This window comes from Emydura macquarii, unplaced genomic scaffold, assembly GCF_026122565.2.
Source record: "Emydura macquarii macquarii isolate MOO-44397 ecotype Brisbane River unplaced genomic scaffold, CSIRO-AGI_Emac_v2 contig_71, whole genome shotgun sequence".
NCBI lineage: Eukaryota > Metazoa > Chordata > Testudines > Chelidae > Emydura > Emydura macquarii.
In genome coordinates, this window is record NW_027130208.1 from 2,874,881 (window position 1) to 2,900,080 (window position 25,200).

General features: G+C 40.4%; 1 protein-coding gene across 10 annotated transcripts in view; it reads right to left on the reverse strand.

Annotated features, from left to right (window-relative positions):
- FHIT (fragile histidine triad diadenosine triphosphatase) overlaps nucleotides 1–25,200 on the reverse strand; it is a 939,636-nt gene that overhangs the window by 579,794 nt on the left and 334,642 nt on the right. The window contains exon 1 of one of the 10 annotated variants that reach the window (XM_067541477.1): nucleotides 24,466–24,484. The exons of 7 other annotated variants lie outside the window; for them this stretch is intronic. The gene's annotated coding sequence lies outside the window, so the exon portion shown is untranslated. Of the gene's footprint in view, nucleotides 1–23,611; nucleotides 23,676–24,465; nucleotides 24,485–25,200 lie in introns of those variants that run through there. 2 more of the 10 variants (XM_067541443.1, XM_067541464.1) reach the window with 2 other exon arrangements.

Here is a 25,200-nt window from a genome sequence, read left to right on the forward strand (position 1 = left end):
CCCAGAGGACTATTGAAGGGCAAACATAGAACCTACCTTTAAAAAGGGGAACAAAGAGGACCCAGGAAATTATAAACCTGTCAGGCTAACCTTGATACCTGGAAAGATACTGCAAAAAATTATTTTAAAAAAATCAATTTGTAAGCACTTAGAAGATAATAGGGCTATAAGGAATAGCCACCATGGATTTGTCAACAACAAATCATGCCAAACCAACCTAATTTCCTCCTTCGACAGGGTTACTGGGCTAATGGATAGGGAGAAACCGTAGATATGATATATCTTGATTTTAGTAAGGCTTTTGACACAGCCCAACATGATACACTCATAAGCAAAATAGGGAAATGTAGTCGAAATGAAGTCATCATCAGATGGGTGCATAGCTTGTTGAAATACCACACTCAAAGAGTAGTTAGTGGTTTGCCATCAAACTGAGAGAGTGTGTCTAGTGGGGTTAGTTATGGGTCTAGTCCTATTCAATATTTTCATCAATGACTTGGAAAGTATGTTTATAAAATTTACAGATGACACCAATGGAGGGATTACAAGCAGTTTGGTGGACAAGATTAGAATTCAAAATGATTGACAAATTAGAGAATTGGTCTGACAGCAATATCTCATGGTATAGGAAAGTCCAGGAGGAAGATAATGGATGTCTGTCTTCTCTCAGTGCAACTAAATTATATCAGTTCCATGTCCTGGCCTGTATCCAGATTGTGCTGGATCTAGAATGGTAGCTTCAATTCGCTTGTAGTTGCCATTTGGCTAGCTTCTGTATTACCCTGCCCAGGTACTGGAGGTTTGAGACTGAAGAGTAACTGGCTAAAACCAATGTGGGTTTCTGCATAGACAGTACACTTATAAAGTTTGTGGACGATACCAAGCTGAGAGGAGTTGCAAGTGCTTTGGAGGATAGGATTAAAATTCAAAATGATCTGGATAAATGATTTGAGATAAATAGGATGAAATTCAATAAGGACAAATGCAAAGAACTCCACTTAGGAAGGAACAATCAGTTACACATACAAAATGGGAAATGACTGCCTAGGAAGGAGGACTGCGGAAACAGAAGTAGGGGTCACAGTGGATCACAAGCAAAATATGAGTCAATAGTGTAGCACTGTAGCAAAAAAAAAAAAAAAAAAAAAAAAAAAAGCAATCATTCTGGGATGTAATAGCAGGAGTGTTTAAGCAAGACAAGAAGTAATTCTTCCTCTCTACTCCATGTTGATTAGGCCTCAAATGGAGTACTGTGACCAGTTCTGGGTGCCGCATTTCAGAAAAGATGTGGACATATTGGATAAAGTCCAGAGAAGAGCAACGAAAATGGTCAGAGGTCTAGAAAACATGGCCTATGAAGGAAGATTGAAAAAATTGGGTGTGTTTAGTCTGGAGAAGAAAAGACTGAGGGGGGACATGATAACAGTTTTCAAGTACATAAAAGATTGTTACAAGGAGGAAGGAGAAAAATTGTTCTCGTTGACCTGAGGATAGGGCAAGAGGCAAGGAGTGTAAATTGCAGCAAGGGCAGTTTAGGTTGGACATTAGGAAAAACTTCCTAACTGTCAGAGTAGTTAAACACTGGAATAAATTGTCTAGGGAGATTGTGGAATCTCTGTCATTGGAAACTTAAGAGCAGGTTGGACAGACACCTGTCAGGGATGGTATAGATCAGTGGTTCTCACCTATTTACCATTACGGGCCATATATGCAGCCCAGAATATGTTCTGTAGGCTGCAACCAGTACTACCTGCATGGCTCTGAGGATGTCACATGGACAACAGCTGTGTGCTGATTGGGTCACAAGCAGCCCATGGGCTGCAGGTTGAGAACTACTGATCTAGATAATGCTTGGTCCTGCCTTGAGTGCAGGGACTGGACTAGAAGACCTCTCGAGGTCCCTTCCAGTCCTACAATTCTATGAATTTCCCATGGGATGAAACTTCCATTTTCAAACCAGCTCTGATTATGAATTATGAGTATTTATGTTGCAAGTTAAGACTGGCTAGTATCCTCCAAAGAGGATTTCTTTTGCAGTTTTCTTTGTTTGCTACAGTGTTCTGGACATTCATATGGCAAAAAACATTTTTCTTCATGGGCTGTACATATACTATATCAAGTTTAATTATCAAAATTTTATTTAAAAATTATCACTTCTTTCAGGCTACCTTTTGGGCAAAACATTACGTTTGTGATGTTAACTCAGAATCAGAATGTAAATCTATTCCCATTCTGCTTCTATGCTGATTTGACTATCAGAAAAGTAAATTTACTTGAAACATTTTTATCAAATTTTCAAATGTTTGAACAATAATATTCTTCTTCTATCAAACCAACATCAAGCAGGATGAGAGCCCATTTTCAACTTTCTGCTGTTGGTTAGATAATTTTGAATATAATGATATAACTAGACTTTGGCAAAGACAGACCAGCTGTCATGCTGGCTGGAATCGGGGGGGGGGGGGGGGGATGGCGGGGTGGTGCATTTATTGTATTGTTTGACATCAGTACATCAAAATCATAATAATTCATATGGGATATGCCAGGTCAGATACTGTTAGAAAGGCTATAATGTGCTAAGTAAGATGAAAATGTTTATGTTCATGTGTTATGTGTGTAATGGGAGTTATGGATATGGTTCAATATAACTGTATTTCAAATTGTGCTGTGTCTGGGCCACACCCCAAACAGGATGGCTGCAGCAACAGCCTGCTTAATGGGCCCATCAAGAAATTCACAGGTACAAGAGGCCCAGGGGGAGAAGCCAGGGATATACCTGATGAGTCACCAGGACTTACTCATGTGACTCTGGACTCCATTTTGGTTCCTGTAAAATTCCACAAGCAGCATGGCACAGACCAAAGGACATAAAAGGCAGCTGCACGACATCCATTTTGTCTTCAGTCACCAGTCTTTAGTCTGTCTTTCAGTCATCACCTACCTCTGGATCAACTCATCTATTGAAGCTGTGAAACAAAGGACTGAGACCCTTCCAGGTACTGGATGTACACCAGAGGGACTATACAAGCCTGCAAACTCCACAATTCTTCTAGAAACCTGATATATATGGACTTTCAAATCATTTGTATGTATCTGATTGCTTTAATCCTTTAACATTTCTCTTATAGTTTGTTTCTTTCTTTTTATAATAAACCTTTAGTTTTAGTTACTAAAGGATTGGCTGGCAGCGTGGTATTTTGGGTAAAATCCAAACTTATATTGATCTGGTGCTATGGCTGACCCTTTGGGGTCAGGAGGAACCTTTTTGGTAAAGAGCATAGAGTTTAAATAACTGGTCTTTTTACTGGACCTAGTGGTCGATTGGGAGCCAGAGACTGAAATGCATTAAAGGGTGTTGTGTATATTTTTATTTTGGCTTCTTGATAACCAGTGTGGGGAATCAGAAGCATTGTTTGTGGCTGGTTGGGAAGTCTGACTTCAGTGTCACCCACCAGTGCTGGGACAATCTGCTCTCCTTTTGCAGCCTGCCCTGACTGATCTTGGCATTTTCAGGTGGCTGCCCTGGCACGGACGGGTCACACCAGCCTGATGTGATTAGTATCCATGAGATGTGGAGTATCTGATAATAGAAATCGACCATACCAGGATTATATAAAAATAAATCCATTTACTGAAGATGACCCCTTTCATCAGACATTTTCAGCATAGAAAATATGCCTTGCAGCTCTTGTTATTGCTATCTAATTCCCCATGCACCAGACTGAACAATTTACTTCATTTCAACTAGCCCTGGTAGGAGAAATATATTATATTCAAACTCTTCAGTACATTACAAGAGAAAGTTCAACATAGCTGTTAAAAACACATTGAAGAGAAAACTACAGGGAAGGTGGTTCAGAAAAATTAATTTAAAATCTGATTTCTGCAAAAGGATGACGACGTTCTGATCATTTTACAGTAGCTTACACCAAGCTGCAGTCGAGGTCAGAAGTACAATCTAAGTCTGCAGCTCAATCAAAGCTTCAGACATCATGAGAGGTATCCAGTTTGAGAGTGCGTGATGGCTACACAGAACTTCTTCCAGAAGTAGCTGACTGTTCCCACTGTGGAATATGCAGATGTTTGTAAATGTGTGGCAACGCGGCCTTCCTTAACTCGGGTTAGACGAGATCAGAGGGATCTTTATCAAGTGACAAACATACACATGGGAAAATCTCCTCCATGCCTGATGTTTGGGATGCGACCAAGAAATGCCATTTCACCTGAGACAAGGGACTGCATATAAAAGCACCAAAAATAATTTTATATCAGCTACAAAAATGGCAAATGAATATTAAAACCTGTGGGGAAAATATGACCCATTTATATCCTTTCCTTTATACCTGCAGGGAAATGCAATCTGTACATTAGGACCAGGCAAGCTAGAAGAATCTCAGGTTGGCATTCAGGTGTTAGCCATAACATTTGCTGAACTCCAAACCAAAGCCTGATTCTCACTCACTGAAGTCAATGTGAGTTTTGCCATTGACTTCAAAATGCAGGATAAGGTCCCAAAACTGAGCTGACTTGTCTATGAAACTGCCCATGCAGCGAAGCCCATGCTCTAAGGCAGCAGTTCCCAAACTGTGGGTCGTGCCCCCAAATGTGGTCGTGCCATCAGCAGATGGGGTCAGAGCAATCCCTTGTATGTGGGACATCATTTTGCTCTGCACAGCATGACCCTGAATGTACGGTGTGTGCAAGGTCATACTGTGCAAAGAGCAAAATGGTGTCCTCCATGCTGTCTAGGCCCCTGGCAGGAAATACTTCATTAAAATGGGGTCGTGATGACAAAAAGTTTGGGAACCCCTGCTCTAGGTATCAGAGCAAGGGTGGCAGGAAAAGGTCAAAGGGGAGCCATGTTTCCTTCTGTCTTGCTCCAGAACTGGGCTTCCTTTAGCATAGACTTCATCTGGATCAATGTGCCTTCAGATGTCCAGCTGCATGGGAGTCTGAAGAATCGGCTCTTCCAGAGTTGCTTCTCACGATCATCTTGTCATGATGCTGACACCACCATGCTAAGACCTAGGCTAGGAGCACTGCTGCGGTGCAACACCTTGATGTTATAGTTTGCCTTATCTGAAGCTGTCCAGGGACTCCTTTAAATAGATGCCAAGGCCAGTACCTTCTTCACTGGCACTTGCTATTTGCTCATTATATCTCCCAACCATATTTTGTATTTACAGAAATCCACTGAATTTTTTATTTTCCACACTAGTCTCCTCTTCCATTCAATCCCCATCGTTCCTTATTAGATTAACCATGAAAACAGCTCAGGTTTCTAATATCAATCACTGTTTTACTCCAGGACAGTATACAATGTACCTCTAAGCATTTCCTAGTTTAGGCTCACTTTCACAAGCTGCAGAAGACAAAGCTGTGTAGTCTTGCTGATTTTCTGTATAAAACAAACTTCAATAACATGATTGCAACATTCTGTTACACATTGGGCAGAAATACACATACAGGTCAGAACAACAGAGGAAGCTGCGGAGTTTAGGACTCTAACTTTGGTCTTCTACTTTTCAAAACATTAGCTACAGTTCTCTATGATAGGAGCTTTTTATGAATAATTCAACTCTTTTACTCCATTTTCCTATAACAATGGCAGATCTTGGTATGTATGTCAATAAAACAAACAGGTCTATAAGAATTGCACATAATTTTCAAGTGAGACATTGCAATGGCCTTTTTGAATACTAGACAATCTCTGCTAATTACACCCATATCTCTGCATACACACTCCAGGCACCAGCTTGCTTTCTATTTTTACTACTGCTAAATATTGTGAAAATAGTTTAAAGCATATTATCTGTAACTACCCTAATGTTCTTGCACTGTGTTCTGTTTCTTTTCAAGCAATGGTCTCTAATTATTCTTGGTCCCTAATCTCACTGTACAGAATTGCATGAGTCACATATCAGATCATAAACCCAGTCTAAGCACATCATTTTGAATTTGTTTTCTCTGCATTTTCTGCTCTTTTCCCGACTCTGCATCATTTTAGACAACAACAGAAACGTTTTAGTGTAACTCCCTTTCTTTAACTTTGCAAGATTAGGAAATAAGAATATTGTCAGTCAGTAGGTGAATTGAAACAACAGAAGGGGATTATGTTCCTATTTGTCAGTAAATCTCATAATTTCTTAAGCAAGAATTGGATGCAACTGACTGGCCTGCAACTAATTTTGGAACAAATTTCTATATCATCTACTAAAAATGCTTTGGAATCAAATGCTAGAAATGCTTTCTAATAAGATATTCATGAATAATTAGAAATCTATGGACATGATTAAATATTAATCTATAGAATGAAGTATTCCAACTAAAACGCAGAAAAACTAGTGAGGTGGCTGAAATTCACTGCCTAGGGTACAGATTTGGTAGACATTTATAAATGTAGTGGCTTTTGTATATTTGTGAGTGCCTCAGACTGCTCTTGTCTCCACAGGACAAAGACCTGTAAGGGAAGATACTGGACTGATTCTGTGATCTCACATGATCATCTGAGTACTAGTCCTTTATACAATGGGGGTGTAATTAGGTTATTTCTATTGCCAATGGTTGCTGAAGAAGTCAGCTTGCCCTCTCGCAGGCCCCAGTGAATTTTATTTGCTGCCAAAGATATGATTCTCCGCTAACAGGCCAAAGATGTTTCTGATCCTACTGGATCATTTGTCCACCCACAGCAACAGGCCCCACACCTGCATATTGCTATCAACACCACCCAGAATATACCCTCAACTACACAAAAATTACACAGCTAAATATTGCCAAAAGTCACAGGGAAAGCATATCACAATCTCCAGTTACAGAGACAAAAAAACCTGTACATTGAGAGAGGCTCTCTTATTTAAAAAAAACTACACATGTAATACACCATCACATTTGCTACTCTACCTACAAAAAACTTGATAAAATTTGGGCTACTGGTATGGTGAGATCACTGCATACCATGGTGACCAATATCGTCTCACTGTTTCCTTGTATTCCACCATTTGTCTATATCTATCTGTTGTCTCCTGTCTCATACTTAGATTGTTAGCTCTGTGGAACAGGGACTCTCTCTTTGTTTTGTGTTTGTATAGAGCCTAGCACAAGGAGATCCTGTTCCAAGATGTGGGCTCATAGATGCTACAGCACCACATACTACGACAACAACTTAGAGATACTTGGTCTGCACTAAACAGATACAAAGACACTACATCAACAATCACCCCTGCTGCTATGAAATCAATATATATATACACACACCTTGATCTGACATGCAGCCCTACACTTCAGCACTAGAAAACAGAAGAAAAACAAAATACCGCCCCAAAAGCTCAGGATAATAAAAATTGTCACTTTTGTAGCACCCTTCATCTGCAGCTTTCAAAATGCTTCAGTTAAACAAGAACCATCTTGATAAATATCATTATACCTATTTCACAGATGGGTAAACTGAAAAACAGAGCATAAGAAACTCATGGAGTCACCAGAAGAGCCAGGAAAAGAACCCAGAAGTCTTGAGTCCTCGTTCCTTGATCCAGTTAGTCCAGATAAAGACTTCGGACCTGATCCAAAGTGCAGTGAAGTCAACAGAAAAACTTCCAACTGACTTCAGTGGACTCTGGATCAAGTCCATAGTGTCAACGTTAAAGGATAATGAAGAAGTACAATATTTTCTTACACTATCTTTACTATTATTTTGACAGCCAGAAAACCTAAAACAAGAACTAGTATAAAATAAACTCCCAACAGAGAATACATGAACAAAAACAGGTACTGAACCATGTAGATCTACTTGCTACAAAACATGTACACATAAGCACAACAAAACGGAATCCTTAAAGGAAAACATCCTAAATCCAGGATGGAATCTATACTATAGAAAAGACAGAAGCATGTGAAAATATGTTACATAAATGAAAATAAATGTAAACAATCTCAGAACAAACCTCCCAACTACCTATAACAGGAAGAACACAACACACCATTTAGGAAATGTTTCTAACAAATATACCACTCCATTTTTTATTTTGCCACTTAGTTTTAACAAGAGACGCCTGGCTAGGGAAATGGAATGGATCTATAAATTATGCCCACTATATTCAGAATACTTCTGTAAAATAAAAACCACATTCTGCTTTTTCATACTATTTCCAAATTTAAATAAATTAGCAGTTTTAATACATCCTGGAATCTTCTCCTCTGCAATAATTTTTCCTGAGGAATGCCAGGGAAACTAGTGACACACAGATCACCCTTTTTAAGGGTTTATCAGGCCACCCTAGCTTTTATTAAACAGTCCTTCCTCTGCCAGAACACACTTTCTCCAAAGGACCCAGTTTAACTTGGTGGTCAGGCCTCAATTGTCTCTGCGGTAAGTTAGAGAGAGGGGACTGCGATTCCCCTGTTAGGAGAATTTATTATCCCTCTTTTGCAGATACAGAACTGCTGCAGAGAGAGATTAAGGGCAAAAATGTCCACTGTTTTTCGGCACCCAATCTGAGATGCCTAGGGCCTGATTTTCTGAGAATTTAGTATTATACAGAATTCGTAGGTCAAAGCACAGCCCTCATTGACATCAACTGCAGCTGTGAATGCTCTGCTCTCCTGCAAATCAGACTGCAAGGTACTGAGCTGGGAACCCAGACAGGAAGGAACATACAACTGGTCATCACTTAGGAAGAGTTTGGTTTAAGTTTCTAGCCTAGCATCACACAGGAACTCTGTGGAAGAGGCAGGGATTGAAGACAGTTCTCCAGGGCAGCACACAATTGCCTTAACCATGAGACCATCCTTTCTCCTCCTGCAATTACCTTGCACTACATGCTTTCCAACTTCTGCAACAAATAAGGCAGTGCCCTACAGACAACAGGCTCCTTCACTACCCAACACTGATTCATCTGCAGAGCAGGTCCATCTGTGCACTGAACGAGATAAGGGAAAAAACAGTACGTGATCACATAGAATTACAGAACCTCAGACTTGGAAAAGACCGCCAGGGTCATCTAGTCTAAATCCCTGCCAAGATGCAGGATTTGTTTTGTTTAAACCAACCAAGACAGATGGCTATCCAGTCTCCTTTTGAAAACCTCCAGTGAAGGAGCTTCCATGCGTTTCCTAGGCAGTTTGTTTCATTGTCCCACTGTTCTTACAGTTAAATTTTTTTTTCTGAGATTTAATCTAAAACTGCTATGCTGTACTTTCAACCCATTGCCTCTTGTCCTGCCCTCTGAGGCAAGAATGAATGATTTTTCTCCATCTTTTTATGGCAGTTTTTCAAGTATTTGAAGACCACTATCATGCACCTGCCCTTAATCTCCTGTTTTCCAAACTAAACATAGCCTGTTCCTTCAGCTTTTGCTCATATACTTTCCATTCCATCCCTTTGAATATCTTTGTTGCTCACCTCTCAATCCTTTCCAGCTGTATTTAGGCATTTGGATTTTTTCCTCTAAGTGTAGCACCTTACGTTGTCTTTGTTGAATTTCATTTTGTCGTCTATAGCCCAGGGTTCCAATTTATCAAGATCCCTTTGAATTTTAGCTGTGTGTGTTTGCAACTCTCCCCCCCCCCCCCCCCAGCTATATGTTATCTGCAAATTTGATCAGTATGTCTCTATTTCTACATCCAGATCATTAATAAAGATGTTAAACAACAGGACCCAGAACAGATTCCTGTGGAACCCCACTTGAGACTTCCCTCCAACCTGATGTAACTCCATTAATAGTTACTCTTTGCTTGCGGTTGTTTAACCAATTATGTATCCATTTAACAGTAGTTCTGCCAAGCCTGCATTTTTCCAGGTGACTTATGAGAATGTCAAGTGGGACTGTGTCAAAAGCCTTGCTAAAGTCCAGGTATATTACGTCCTCCACATCCCCCCTACTCACCAAACCAGTTAACTTATTAAAGAAGGAAATCAAGCTGGTTTGGCATGATTTGTTCTTAGTAAATTCATGCTGCTGCTAGTGATCACCCCTTCATCCTCCAGGTATTTGCAAATTCAATGAATTAAACACCGTATCACACTTCAGACACATTGTGGGGGCCAATTAAGGAGGCAAATTAAGGTTGCACAGCAAGCTTAATTCTGGTATTTCCTAACATTTGAGTGTTTGATTTTGCAGCCTTAATAATGTTCTTTTAACATAGTCTTTTTGTGTGTGTAATAGATAAATAAAAAATAAATTATATTCACATTGCCAACATCTTTTTGATTATTTTCATCCAAAACTGATGAACAAGGCGAGGTGAAAAATTCCATTAGGACAGAAAATATCAAGCTTGCCTGGACTTGGTAAAATCAGCATGTCTCCTGCTTTTCTCTTCCATTGCTAAGGCACCCAAAACATACCAAGTGCTATTCCTATTAACACCTATTATTTATTAAGTCTTGAGATAAGTGACTTGGGGGAAAAACATATTGGCGGGCTGTCCTTAATGTTTTTACCTAGACTATCCCATTCTCTGAATGTTCGTGAGTATCTCATGCTTCCCGGCCAGCTCCAGTGGAACAAAACCTGGCAGGAACAAGAACGCAGGTGGGCTGTAGAGTAGGCTACCTCCTTCCCCTATGGCCTCACTCAGTGGGACTGGGGCTTTACAAGCTTTGGGCAAGTCACTCTATGCAGTACTGCCCCATCCTGACTGTGTGGGAAAATCTTCCCAAGAACATAACGGTGACCTTGTTAGCGTCCTGTGCTTTGGAAAGCCAAGTTTGGTGCAGTGACTGATTAAGATCCATGCCGCTATAGCATGCATGCTACGCAAAAGCTCCTGTCCTCTAGGGTGTCCTCCCACCCTAACAGAACAGTATTGAGGAAGCTCAACAGGACTGATTCTGATCTCATTTAGTTTAAGTCAGGAGTAATTCCATTAAAGCCAGCAGAATTATACTAGTGTAAATCAGATGCAAGAGATCAGAATCAGACCCTATGGAGTTTTATGGATCCTACATGCATTTTTTCTATTCAAGTGATAATACGGCCCTACATATTTCAACTAAAGATGACATGTGTTCAGTGTATTATCTCAAGTACAGAAGTAACCAAATGGTTACTGATCATTTGAAAAGATGTAAGATGTGAAATATATATTTTCCAGTGTTACAGCTTAATCCTGCAAAACATTAAACATGCAACTTTACTTATGTGAGCAGTCCCATTGAACCTCATTTGGTCTACTTGCATGAGTAAAATTACTCATGGTCTTGAGTATCTGCAGGATCTGAGGCAATGTCTCAAGATGTATAATGTCTAATAAGTTTCACCTAAAGTATTTCTTCCCAAAAAGGATATGCATATGTTGCTAAATAAACTTTCTTGTGCCACTTAAAAAAACACTGTCAACAGATATTACATTTTTCTATTTGTGCACTTATATCATTCTACGACATGTTGTGTACACACAATATTCCATCTTGTAAGAAGAGCAACAGATAACCAACTACTTCTTTAATGTTTAATTAAAAGTAAAAGCAAATTTATGAAGTGATATACCACACTCTTGCCAAGTAATAAAGACAAACATCCCTGCACAGTATCAACACTTATTAAGATAGTCATTTCAGCTTCACTTGGCTTACAAAATGCCTTAAGTAACTTTCACACTACTGTACATCACTTCAGATCCTTCTGCTGTTTTTTCACTTTACTTAACATTGTTGATATCATTTGGGACATTACAGTTTCCACGGTAACATTTTTGGTACTTGAACAAAGTTTGAGATATGCCCTAAAATAATTATATTTGCCTTTAGCAAACATGTTATTTGAGTTTTGAACAAAACTGCTGATAAAGGCTGACAAAAATTACTCCAGCTCAAAATGTGACAGATGTGCTACCTGCCAAGGGATTTCCCTAGAAAATTGGAAATTTTCTTCTATCAGTTTAGAGAAGGTTCATTTAAAATCTGTTAAAATGTGTTAACATGCAGCGTTACATTATGTCCAGTTAAATGTATATAGGGAAAATGTGGGGAAATCTAAATTCTGGCAGTTTGACTCTAAAATTTCTATGCAATCCATTCAAAATCCCAAAGTTATTAACTGAGTTAACATTTAAATAACTATTTTGTATGAACCATACTAAAACCTGCAATTTAGTCCCAGAAATTATAAAATGTGTATAGTAATGTAGCATATCTCATTCGAGGAGTTTTTACAAACAAATCATGGGGAGTATTTTAAAGAATTCAGTTTGCCACTGCTTATGCCTGAAACAAATATTTTAGAAATAAGATTTCAGTACATTGTATCCCAAATAAACAGCAGAAACAAATCTGAACCCTCTTTAAGTCAAAGCAGTATGAAGTCTTGGGGTTTTACCTTACTTATCTTTATGCATGAAAACAAAGAGAGCAATATGGCAGAAATTCCTTCATCTATCTTCAGTTTGCAAGTAAATCACACCCCTTCCTTTTCAGGCAAGAATCCTATCACAGTAATCAGTGCATTTTCCCATTCTCTATTAGACCGTCACTTATTCTGTTGGGGCTGAGGGTGGAGGCAACATAACTCCAACTTGTGTACAATGCAGTAACTCATCTCCTTAGGATGAATAACCGCAGAGATAATATATCACACCAGTACTTCACCCCTCCACTGACTTCCTGTTCACTTCCAGATCCAATTGAATTTGGTCTACCTGAGCCACCTCTTCTCCATCAATGACACAGACAGATGAGCATTTGAGGATAACGCAATGAATAAACCCACAACAAACTGTTTCAGAAGTTTCCCAGAGCATGTTTCAAAGCCCAGCTTTTTATTAAAGCCTTTCCCACAATACCAGATGACAAGAAGTTAGCGCATTTGTTTCTGGTTGAATTTAAAGTAGCCAAACCTAGGAAAGATGAAGACCAGAACCCACATTTTGGGCAGACCAATGATAGTCTTAATGGCTGTATTTGGCGCCAACACATTATTGTGAAGAGTACACTAGAAATATCACAGACATTATAGAGAGACTAATAAATTACATAGTTCCCTAAATGGATTTGTCTCAGGATGACACTCTCCAGGTAAAACAATCTGAATTGTCTTTTTCTTATTTTAAAAAAAGGATACAGTATGTCAGCTCAGAATTGAACACTGTGAAATGAGCTTTTGTATATGCATTTGTTTTGCCTTCTACACAGGATACAAATTAAGTAACAATGCAATAGGCTTGGTCCTTGGCAGAATACATGGGAATTTTAACTATACAATCAGGGTCACAATGAGAATTTCTGGGCCATGGAGAAGGTATTTGAAAGTCCTAGGTCACCTTATCCCATCCAAGCATAACTAATACCAATGCAATTTATCAAGCTATCAGGAACTGGCTGTGAAACTGCATTTAGACTCAGTCTGGTTAGGTATTTAGGTGTGACATATGCGACAAACACAAAACCTTGACCAAAAACAAAACGAACAAGAAAATGCAATCAAGAGATTAAAAACAGATTTCATTACATATATCACTCTCCATTGTTATTGCAGTGGGAAAAAGCAATGCGACTTTGGAGGTGAGGAGAAAAGCTATTTTAACTACTGTACCAAACAATAATCCCAAATGCCATTGTGGGAGTGTATTATCCATACACTGACCTGATGCCTACTTAAGTGGAAAGTTACAGCAGGCCTGGTGGTGGACACCGGGTCAAGTGAGGCTGCCTACAGGGAGCTGGAAGGTGGCCACTTTCACTCAGGCGCCTCACTGGCGGCGAGTTCCCGGGACTTGGCCGCCATCCACTAGATAGTAGAAAGTATTCAAGGTCGTAAACAAGATAGTTGTGTGAGCTAAGATGCTACCAGTAATATGTAAGCTGTTCCCGTGTGAAGTAGGTGAAATCATATAATAGCCAATCAGAAATTGTGTGACCATTGTATGCAAAGATGATAAAAGGGTATATAAGCTGGAGAACAAGATGGAATAAACGATTCTGCTTGCAATCATATTGGTTGTTGTGCTTTATCCGTCCTGCATCCTCTGTCATCAGCAGTGGAACTCTCCCTCATCCTCTGCTATCAGCATTGGAACCCGACATGCCATTAAACATGGTATCATTTTCCCAAATAAACAGCATTTTCACATCTGCTCATTTATCTGTCCAGTGGTATTTCTCTTCATTTATATTTAAAACTCTGTTTAAATGGAACATATTTTAAACATAACTATTTAAGCAAGTGACAATGTCTGTTTGAAAGACCATACAGGGCAACTCCTAGGCATGCCCCTAGGAATTACATAGCCACAGAGGGATGAGAATAGACCCTTAAGGAACTAGAACATAAAACAACAGGGTAGCAAGATGTGATTATGGCAAACACAAGAGGTGAACATTTCAAGAACCCTTGAAAGGATCTTTCTGTGTATTCTCCACTCCCCTACATGCAGGCACTTATACACATTTACATACATAAATATGTAAGAGTGCTAACACTTTTATCTCTTTTGAAGCCACAGTGAAATGGAGCCACAAGGAGAATGAAAATATGCTGGAGGCGGTATCCAGGCACATGTACCCCTGATGAAAAGACAAGTGTGACCAACCATTCTATGCACTAGTGCATTTTGCAACATAACACCAGTCTCTTATTTTATCCTCTCAGAAGTGGGCTCCCCTGTATGATCTCCGTACTTCCGTGCAAAACTCCAACCACAGCTGGATTGTTAGCCTATAAGATGAGACCCCCTTTCTGTGCCTGCAACCAAGAACATGAGCTGTGTTTCACACTCCGGTACCTCTCCCACAACTCCTCAGAAGTCAAAGGATCACTCACCTCCTCCTAGAGATGGTGGCAGCAAGAACTCCAATGTAATGCACATAAACCATAGCTTGTTCAGCATGGAAAGAGAGAAGATCAGGGAGCATCAAAGGAAACCACAAAGCTTCTGACCAGTTAACAAGCCTCACTATGCCGGCTGAGAGGCTCCTCTGTGGTACAGGTGAATCCCCTCTTCAGCTCGCTGGTACACAGGGTGAAACGTACGTGCCCCCCCTCCCCATCCTTCTGGATAGTGCAAACTGCTCCATGGAGTGGAACTAACCAACACTCAGAGACATAGAAGGAATGCAGCCAGGCCTCACTTCCTCCTCACGCCCTCAGATTTGATTTGCATACCCAGGGGAGCAAGGAGGGAGAAGACCCTGTGTTCCACTCAGTGAAGGAACTACCGGTTGTCCCTGGGACTTGCATTTGGAGAAGGCTCCTTTTGTTCTATTGTATGTAGGTCCCCATACATTACCCCTCCCTGTGGTATCTGAGCTCCTCACTCCGTGCCCATCTATGCCAGAGCCAGCCACAATCTGGCCGTGTGTTAGTTGTTTAATCATACAAGGAGGGCTTTAGTGTATTATCTGTATCTCTCTCTCTCTCACACACACACTTTTTTCCTCGTTTCAGATGGTAAATTACAAACTCTGATTTTCCCCACTGAGACTGGTTGAATAGGTAGTCATTTCTGGGGGAAGATTTTCTTTGACAATTAATTTCAATGGCTAACTCTCATTCCAGTGTCGTCCGAATCAATTGCACGAACAATCTAGCTTAATCCAGGTTCTTCCGCGTGAATCTTGAATAGCTGATTCTTATTTTAACACGTTAGGTTAACATTACTTCGCATTGCAGAAGTTGAATGGAACAACCACTATCTGGCTAGCCAGCAAACCGCCTATCTTGAGAGTCGTCTAAAAAAGATAAAAAATTATAAAAGGGCAACCGCCCTTGAGTAGCAGAAATAACATGGGAGTTCACTTCCACTATTCTACAGCTATCAGTTCAAACTCACATTTATGGAACCAAAGGCTTTCTGAATAAAAAGGAAATACTTTGTCAAGGTGCCATGAGACTTCATGTTTTGTAGTTTTCATAGCCCATGAAATGTTCTTTTAATTACCAGTTTGCAAAAGGAGCAGCTAAAAAGATTGGGGTGAAACCAAAGCTCAGCTGTTACATTGCTGATCTTTGAAAACAGGCTGTATCAAAAGGGGATTCCAGCAGTATATATTTAGGGCCCATGTGTTTGGTCAAAGTTGTGATTGATCACAATACTTCAATAGCTTGGAATGTTGTTTTTTAATTGAGCAGACATTCTGTTACTTAGCCAATTGATTCTGTTAATGGAAAGGGTGCCCAGGTTGCCATAGCAATGGCTTTATATATGTTCCTAAATATGAATATATATTTGACTGAACAAAATGGTGCCTGCTTTTACAAGTGTGTGCAGTTTGCATTTACCCAGAGTAAGCATATGGTGCCTGATGCACTATACATCAGGATTCCACGTCGAGGTATGTGTACATTTCCCAACTGGTGGCCACGCAATGGGCGTTGTGCACTTGCAAATCAGGCAGATGTGCACTTTGGAAATCTGGCCATTCTGTTTAAAGATGCTAGACAGTGAAGTGCAGATGGCATGCATTACACTTTAGGATGAACAACAGGGGATTGTGGAGCCCCATTATCCCACGAGAGCCGCTGGGGGGATTATACCATTGGAGACAAAGCTGCTTCCCATCTCTCTTGGCTGCAAGGAGAGCGAACGGAACATCACGCATTCGGATGGTGCAGCCAAATTCTCCCACGGTGAGCCCAAACAGCTTTGTGCACCATGGTAAATGGGAACAGCGGGTATTGTGGCCCCGCCTGTTGGGAGGCGATTTACACTCTGGGAAGTACAGTGAGGGAATAGTACTGACACTGGTCCAAGCACAGGGACTGCAAGGAGAGCAGGGTAGGTTCGTGCGCCTACTTTCCACATCTGTATGCAAGAGGCAGCAACTATCTGGCCTGACACATGTACAAGTGGGAAGTGAATGTGTGTTATTTGTTTGCTTTAAGGAAAAAAGTCATCTATAATAAACTGATTTGGAGGGCAGCTGTTCACTAGAGAGTTCTTGAGATAGAAATCATACTTTATATCTATATTTTAACTGAAGTGGAAATGAACAGATTTTAAAAATTAAGTCTAGTAGAATCATGGGTTTGAGAATGTCTGGAGTACTTGAAAATGCCCCTTTACATTTCTAAATGTTCCTGAGTTTAGCAGATACCAGGGTTATGCATTACACGAGGAGCACTTACAAACTACGCATATTCTGTGGTTGATCCTTCAATGTAAAAGTGAGTCGCTGCTTTAAAAGCAGCTGTTACAGAAGTATCAGGTTCAGTGTGCTTTGACAAAAGGAAGAGAAATTCAACAATCTCCAAATCACTGGCTGAGAAGAAATGTTAACTACAGCAGCCCAGCAAACCTATGGCTAATGTAACTGCCCAACAAAAGATGTCTCTCCAAGTTCAGCCTTGCAGGCAGCAGGGACATGAGTGTTAGCAGAGGCTGAATGCACTGGAAGAGGGATGGTGGACTCTTGCATGCCGGAACTTCACCAAGCTCAGTGCACTTGCAGACAATGTCTCAGAGTCATTTAGTTTGGAAGGAGCAAGATCCCGTGCAGCCGACAGGGGGGCTTATTGGAGTATTACCTGCCCATTGCTTCCAGCGTCGCCGAGAGGGAATCACGGTCTTTCTACTCCAGAGAATCTGTTTCCCTAGGAAGGAGGGAGTAGCCAGCTCCCACTAAAAATGTAGTTGCTAGAAAGAGGCAACATCTCTGAAGAGAATCCCCATAAAAGAGGATCACAGGATGACATATCCTCTCCTGCAAAAATAGCTGATGTGCAGAGAAGGCGTCAAGACGACCCTCAGGCCCATGAATGTAATGGGAAGAGAGGGATTTAGAATAGATTTTAAAAGATTCAGTTCAATGGCCAGGTGAAATTTTGGATAGCCATTGCACCGCTTCGTCTATTCCTCCTGCACTGTCCCATCACATCAAAGGGACTGGGTGCTCCGGCAGCAGTTCTCCGCTGTGTCTGAGCTCCACTCAGATTAGCAGAGGGGGCAGCTGCATAGTGCGAGTTGTGACTCCCAGCTCTAGCTTATGCTGCTCACAATGCTGGCATAAAGTCCTGTACACCAGCAGAGGATGGGGCATAGCAGAAGTCAGCTCTGAAATGCTCCATCATTCTGCTCCATCTTGCTCTCCAGCTGGCGCCCCCCCCCCGCCCCCATGCCAGTAGCCCCTGCACCCTGGCATAAAAGCAATTGCCACCTCCACCAGCTCTATGCCAGTGGTGATTCCTGCAGGGGAGCGCTCCACTGGCAATCAGCAGTGGACAGTGGCCTTAGAAGAATGGGGAATACAGCCCTCTGTACCTGCCAAACTCATCTATGGGATTCCTCCTATTTTAGCACAAGTGCAGGTGGAGTTTCCCTGCTGTGGGCTGTGTTCTACTTAGAGTTTGAAAACAAGCATCTCTATTATTGCTACTGGGGTCTGAAGCCATTTTCTTCCCTTTGATCACAGAGAGCAGGCCTTGGGGTAAGTCATTATTCTGCTACCATCTCCCATCAGGAGGCTCGGGTGAAACACATCATTCCCTGGGTTCAAGCTCAACCCTTGATTCTTCTGGTTGTACACAAGATTTTTTTTTACTATGAAATATTTCTAGACTTCAGAATAACCTCAGTAATAGTGTATTTCCCCCACCCGGCTCCCAGTGCTCCTTACCTTCCCTAAAAATTGCCACTTGATATCCCAAGTTAAGACACAAAACTGCTTCCAGGTCACAGAGGAAGAAAGCTTATATACCAGGAGCCACGGCTATTCCTTTCTCAAGTTGAGAAAGTAGAATTTATTCACTCCAGCACATGGTGTCCAGAAACAAGAGAGAGAAGACTAGAATGATAGATTAATCTAAACCGAGCATCCTTTATTCCTCAAATAGATCTTGCTAATATAGTAGCATATAAACGATCAGCTTCTCCCCAGAGCCAACCTTGTCTCCCAACATGTGAAAGTATGGAATCTGACATGACAAGTATTGATTCCCCTGCAGGAATTTGTTTGGCTATCCATAAATGAGATATTATCTCAAGTCAGCATTCAGTTCACAGTAACAGATTATATTAAGTATCTCTAAATACATAGTATATTGTCAATACAGTGAATGTAAGCATCTGTGTATGTGTAAGTATGCCACTTATATGTGCAGTTACATAATTGTACTCATTGATGAATCCATCAAATTATTTTTAAAAATCAAATCATACTACCCCGATTTTACTGTTATTAAGGGCCTGATCCAATCAATACCCATTAAACTTAATGGAAAAACTCCCATTGCCTTGGATGGGACTGGGACCAGGACAGAACATATTCTTTTTACTACACCTATGCAGCGGACTTTAGTGACGCTGATGGTAGTAAAGGTTTATTTATGTATAGTTAACATAGAAAAGTTTCAATTTATCCAGAATTTATTTGGACCATATATGGCCTGACTCCGATCCCACTGAAATTCATGACTATACTCCCTTGATCCCTTTGCATAAGTCTTCCATTGTAGAGAATGGGATGAAGATACCCACACCTGGGCCATTCTTTGTAAATGACAAAGCTAAGGAACAGTCCCAGACTGAGGTGTTAATAGAGAAGGTTTTGGAAGAAATGGATCTATTAAACAGTAATAAGCCACCAGGACCAGATGGTATTCACCCAAGAGTACTGAAGGAACTCAACTATGAAATTGCAGAACTACTAACCTATTGCTTAAATCAGCCACTGTACCAGATGACTGGAGGACAGCTAATGTAACTCTGATTTTTTGAAAAGGCTCCAGAAGTGATTCTTTTACATGTCAGTAAGCCTAAATTCAGTATGAGGAAACTGGGTGAAACTATAGTAAAGAACAGAATCATCAGATAAACAAGATATGTTTGGGGAAGAATCAATATGCTTTAGCAAAGGCAAATCATAGCCCACCAATCTCTCTTCTTTGAGGGTGTCAACAAGCATGTTGACAAGGTGATCCAGTTGCTATAGTGTACATGGACTTTCAGAAAGCCTTTGACAAGCTCTCACACCAAAAGCTCTGAAGCAAAGTAAGCACTCCTGGGATAAGAAAGAAGGTTCTCTCAAGGACTAGTGACTGGTTAAAGGACAGGAAACAAAGGGTAGGAATAAATGGTCAGTTTTCACAATGAAAAGAGGTAATTAGCAGGGTCCCCCTAAAGTCTGTACTGTGACCTGTGCTGTTCATCATATTAATAAATGATCTGGAAAAGGGGATAAACAGTTAGGGAGCAAAGTTTGCAGATGATACTAAATTATTCAAGATAGTTAAGTCCAAAGCAGACTGTGAAGAGTCACAAAGGAATCTCACAAAAATGAGTGACAAAATGGCAGATGAAATTCAATATTAATAAGAGCAAAAGTAATGCACATTGGAAAACAATCTCAAGTATACATACAAAATGACAGGGTCTAAATTAGCTGTTACCACTCAAGAAAGATCTTGGCATCATCATGGATAGTTGTCTGAAAACATCCGCTCAATGTACAGCAGCAGTCAAAAGATCTAACAATATTAGAAATCTTTAGGAAACGGATAGATAATAAAACAGAAAATATTATAATGCCACTATATAAATCCATGGTACATCCACACCTGACTATTGTGTGCAGTTCTGGTTGGCCCATCTCAAAAAAAGATATTAGAAATGGAAACGATACAGAGAAGGGCAACAAAAATGATTAGGAGTATGAACAGATTCCGTATGAGGACAGAATGGGACTGTTCATCTTAGAAAACAGACAAAATGAGGGGAGATATGAAAGAAGTCTATAAAATCATGAATGGTGTAGAGGAAGTGAATAGGGAAGTGGTATTTACCCCTTCACACAATACAAGAATTAGAGGTCACCCAATTAAATTAACAGGCAGTAGGTTTAAAACAAACAAAAGGAAACACTTTTTCCATACAACATAGAGTTAATCTGTGGAATTCATTGCCAGGGAATGTTGTGAAGGCCAACAAGATAATTGGGTTTTAAAAAAAAGACAAGTTCATGAAAGATACCCATTATTAGAACTATCAGCCAAGATGGTCAGGGACCTATGCTCCAGATGTCCCTAAGTCTCTGACTACCAGAAACCGGGACTAGACCACACATGGATCTCTCAATAACTGCCTCGTTCTGTTCATTCCCTCTGAAGCATTCAACACTGGTCACAGTTGAAGATAGGATACTAGGCGAGATGGACCATTGGTCTGAGCCAGTATGGCTGTTCTTATCATCTGGTGACTTCAATGAGACCAGGATTTGGCCCAGAATGCATAGTTGTCCTGAGAACAAGGTTCCTAGGAGACTTTCCTACTCAGGGAATGAAGTGTGTTGTAAATGGCTATATCATTCATAATTACATTTGTGTAATAACAGTATATTTTTAAAATTCTCACATGTTACTGTATGAAAGGACAATCTTAAGTACATAGAAATGGAAACTTCTGCATATCCAGATCTATCATCTTCCACTGACGACAAAACTACACCCACTGCTAATCCCCTTGTAATCTGTTCCAATTTATGCACTGTCTATTGCTCGCACAGTCAACTGGTTGAACTGCCTACTTAGTGCAAAGTGTCATTTCTGCAGTCAAAAGTCATTCTATCAGTTAATTTCTCATGTGACTGACTTTCAGAACCATCGATAGTCTATTTACACTATTACACCTACTGCAGTTCTATTGTGGCTTCAGAGTAAGTGCAGACAGCTAAGATAAGGAGAAGACGACCAAACTAATGCAGACTTTTAGAAGTCATAATTATCACTTGAAAAAGCATTCTCTGCCTGAAACTGAGTAATATCATTAGAAGACCCGCAGGAAGTACGTATTATAAGAACTAGACCTAAATATAGTTTCTTCAGTGGAAATGAGTCAAGTCGACTATCTGTCCGAGAAGAATGTTCTGATGATCCTGTGTATACAATGCAAAAATGTGTCCATTCCAGAGGACAATCCTAAAATTCACAACTATTTTATTATTTTAGTGCTTGGTCTAGTATATCAGCGAACTTCTATTTGAAAATTCTGAGTCTAGGTTATCTACAGTACCTCAACATTTCCTTTATACCTAATCAAGGAGATCTACCTTTTTATAAGTGGTTAGCACATGGAGTGAATGTTACAGTCCTATAAGTATCCGCTTGCAATTTCAGGTCAAGTTTCTAGTGTTATTCAAGATGTCAAAAATATTTGGGACAAGTGATTAATCCTTTTGTCAAACAATGTATCCCCAACCAAAACTTCCTGATATACCATAAACAAATATTTACTTTAAAGCAGAGATGAATTGAACTACCTCAAACTAATTTAATTAACTAACTAAAATCTGGGTTTTTGTACAGCATGCATGCACAAATCCTATCAGAGCACCAACAGTTCTACAGGACATCCACAAGGACACACACTCGAGGACTTTTCATGTGATCTTAGTTTCAAAACCATGAGTGGGGAAGAGAGGTTTTCAAGCAACCACATCAGCTCCATTGTATTCGCCCTCCTCTGTTTAAGTACAATGGAGAGGTTTGTGTGTGATCTTCTTGTACCCTAACTCCCTTCAGAGGTCATAGCCAAATAAACTCAGAGGTTAGTTTTCACTTGGACACATCCCTGCATGCTTTCATTCACAGAAGGCATCAGGTAACAGAAGTTCCCTGAAACAAATTTGGCCAGCTTTAGAAATAGAAACAAACTAGAATTATCGTAGATTATCATCTTTACATCTATGCCTGGCATTTACTGTTCTAGCAAATGAGATCACGTCTCAAGAATTCACAGGTTACATCTTAACCACACTGATTAGTCATAAAATGTTTCTGCTTGTTAACAGGAGAACTGTGGTTTTCTCATCCGCTATCACATGTTGGCAATGCCCCACATGATGATCATGAAATCTCACTGAGTGAGGCAACTCACTTTCAGGTAACTGCAACAGGAGAAGGGACTTTGCTCTTGTTAATTAAAGCATTACAGTTATGAAAGGTGATCCACATGAAAGCTGCATCCATTCAAAAATCAGGCTGGATTCTACTCTTCCCCATGAACAATAATCTCATATCCATGAAAATCCAGACTGGATAAATGCTCAATCATCGTTAGGACTCATTCTCTCCATGACTCCCTGTGCTTGCCTTCCTGTTGGCAGAGAACTTTCCCACCAGCTGTGAGCGGTAGAACACCCTGTCTTCTCCGCTGTGACGAAGGTTGAACCACGATAGGTAAGTAGCTCGTTTGGCCTCATTCTGAGCGAGGTGGCTCATACCCAAAATGACATATAGAGGCCCTATTCTGGATGGGAGGGTTTCTAATGCATCCAGTATCCTATTTACCAGTGTGGGGCCATGTTAATGCAGCTGCAGGACAGGCATTATCCTCTTTTAAGAGTTAACGAACCAAAACAAAAGAGCAGGAGAGAATGTGATCTATGTTTCCAGTCCATTTACTTATTATTTTATTTTTACAGTCAATGCAATTAGAATACCAGAGTAAAGAAGAGTTATTTTACAGGTAGCTAATACTGACTAATTAAATGGTTCTGATGAATCTTTCTCAGGCCAGCTGAGAGCAACAGCTAGTAATAAAAAACAACAGGGGGGGGGAAAAAGCATAGTGTAGCAGTTTTGTGCAGGGTCCTCCCTGCTGTTCCAAACCTCTGCTCTCAACCACCACTCAGAGACCTCTGCTCTGTGCTCACACCAGTGATCTTTATTTTCAGCGTGCCACCCACCACCAACTTTTGACATCAGGATCAGGTCCAGCCTCTCAGTCTCTGCCACAGACCCAAAGGAAGCTCATCCTGCTGGGGCTCCTCCCTCTGGCTAACCTTCCTGGTCTCCTTTATAATGCCCAGCTAACGAGCGCCCGCAGCTGCTCCCCATTAGCCCCTTCACTTCAGGCTGCCTCAGGTGGATCCTGTTCCCTAGAGTTCCAGGGGCAGAGGGCTGACTCAGGCTGTTCTCACCCAGAACTCTGTCACACATAGCAAAGAGCAATGCAGAAAGCCTTTGACCTACACCAACTGGATCCAGTATCAACAGTGCAATGGACAGCAACAGACATGAACACAACACTAGAAAAAAAGAGATGCAATGCAACATGCTGAAAAGCTACTGAGAACAGCAGTGCAGTGGAGTTGATACCTGAACAGTAGCTCTGACTAATATGGAAAGACCAGCAGTACAGCACAAAGGAAAGCTACAGGGAGAAGCAGCATAGAATACCTCTGGAAACATCCACGAACAGTGTAATTTGAGCTCTGTATACAGCAGCAGCAGCAGCAGCAGAGTAGCTCTGAAGAAAATCACAACACAGACAGCAGCAATGCAAGGAAGTGGAAAGCAGTGCAAAAAACGTGGTCAATAGCAATGCAGTTTATGTAGCTAGTAACATGAAAGAAAAGTCAAAAGGAACATTAATTGAAGTGGCAAGCACTGTAACTAACTGAGATCAGAAAGAAATGTCCACCAGCACAACAAAAAGACCAGAAGCATTAGTCCATTATTTCAGGATGCAAGATTTTTAGGAAATGGTATGCTGAAACAGATACAATGGTCATCAGATTTCTTAATTAAATAACCTTACCTCCTTGTTTGGGGTATTCCTTAAAGCACAGAGAATACTACAGATATCAAGTTGACTGTAATCAAAACTGGCCAGGTTTTTAAGATAGACCACTGTAAATCAAACACCTTAAATTAGCTATGTAGGTAGATTAGATAGATAGATTGATTTTAAAGATTATAATAAAGGCATTTTAGCTTAATTTTAAACACTACCAATCTGATCTTCAACTATCTGCAATAGTATGTAATCAAGAGATTGACTTCTACCTCCATGCCAGATACTGACACATGGATGTGTTGCTGAATGCACCTAGCATATGTCCAATCGGTGTGGTGGAGGACCAGGAGTAAACAGAATAACTCGTAATTAAAATTAAATATGAGTTTAATTTCCATTGCATACAGAACTCGGTGATGAATGCAAGTCCAATACTTACATAATAACTTGCATTAATCAACATTATCTGTTAGTTTAATGCCTTTTTTTAAACAATGCATATAGCCTACTGGTAATTTTCTAAGCGCCTCTCTCCTCTACCAGTGTCCCACCACCAACAGACTGAAACTTGTACTTTCCCTTCAAGTAAATATTTAAAGTTTGAAAAGTTATGCTGATTTTTTTTTTTTTTTAATTTGTGTTTCAGAAATACAGAAACATAGGGCTGGAAGGGACCTTGAGAAGTCGTTAAGTCCAGCCCCTTGTCCCGAGGCAGGACCAAGTAAACCTAGATCATCCCTGACAGGTATTTGTCCA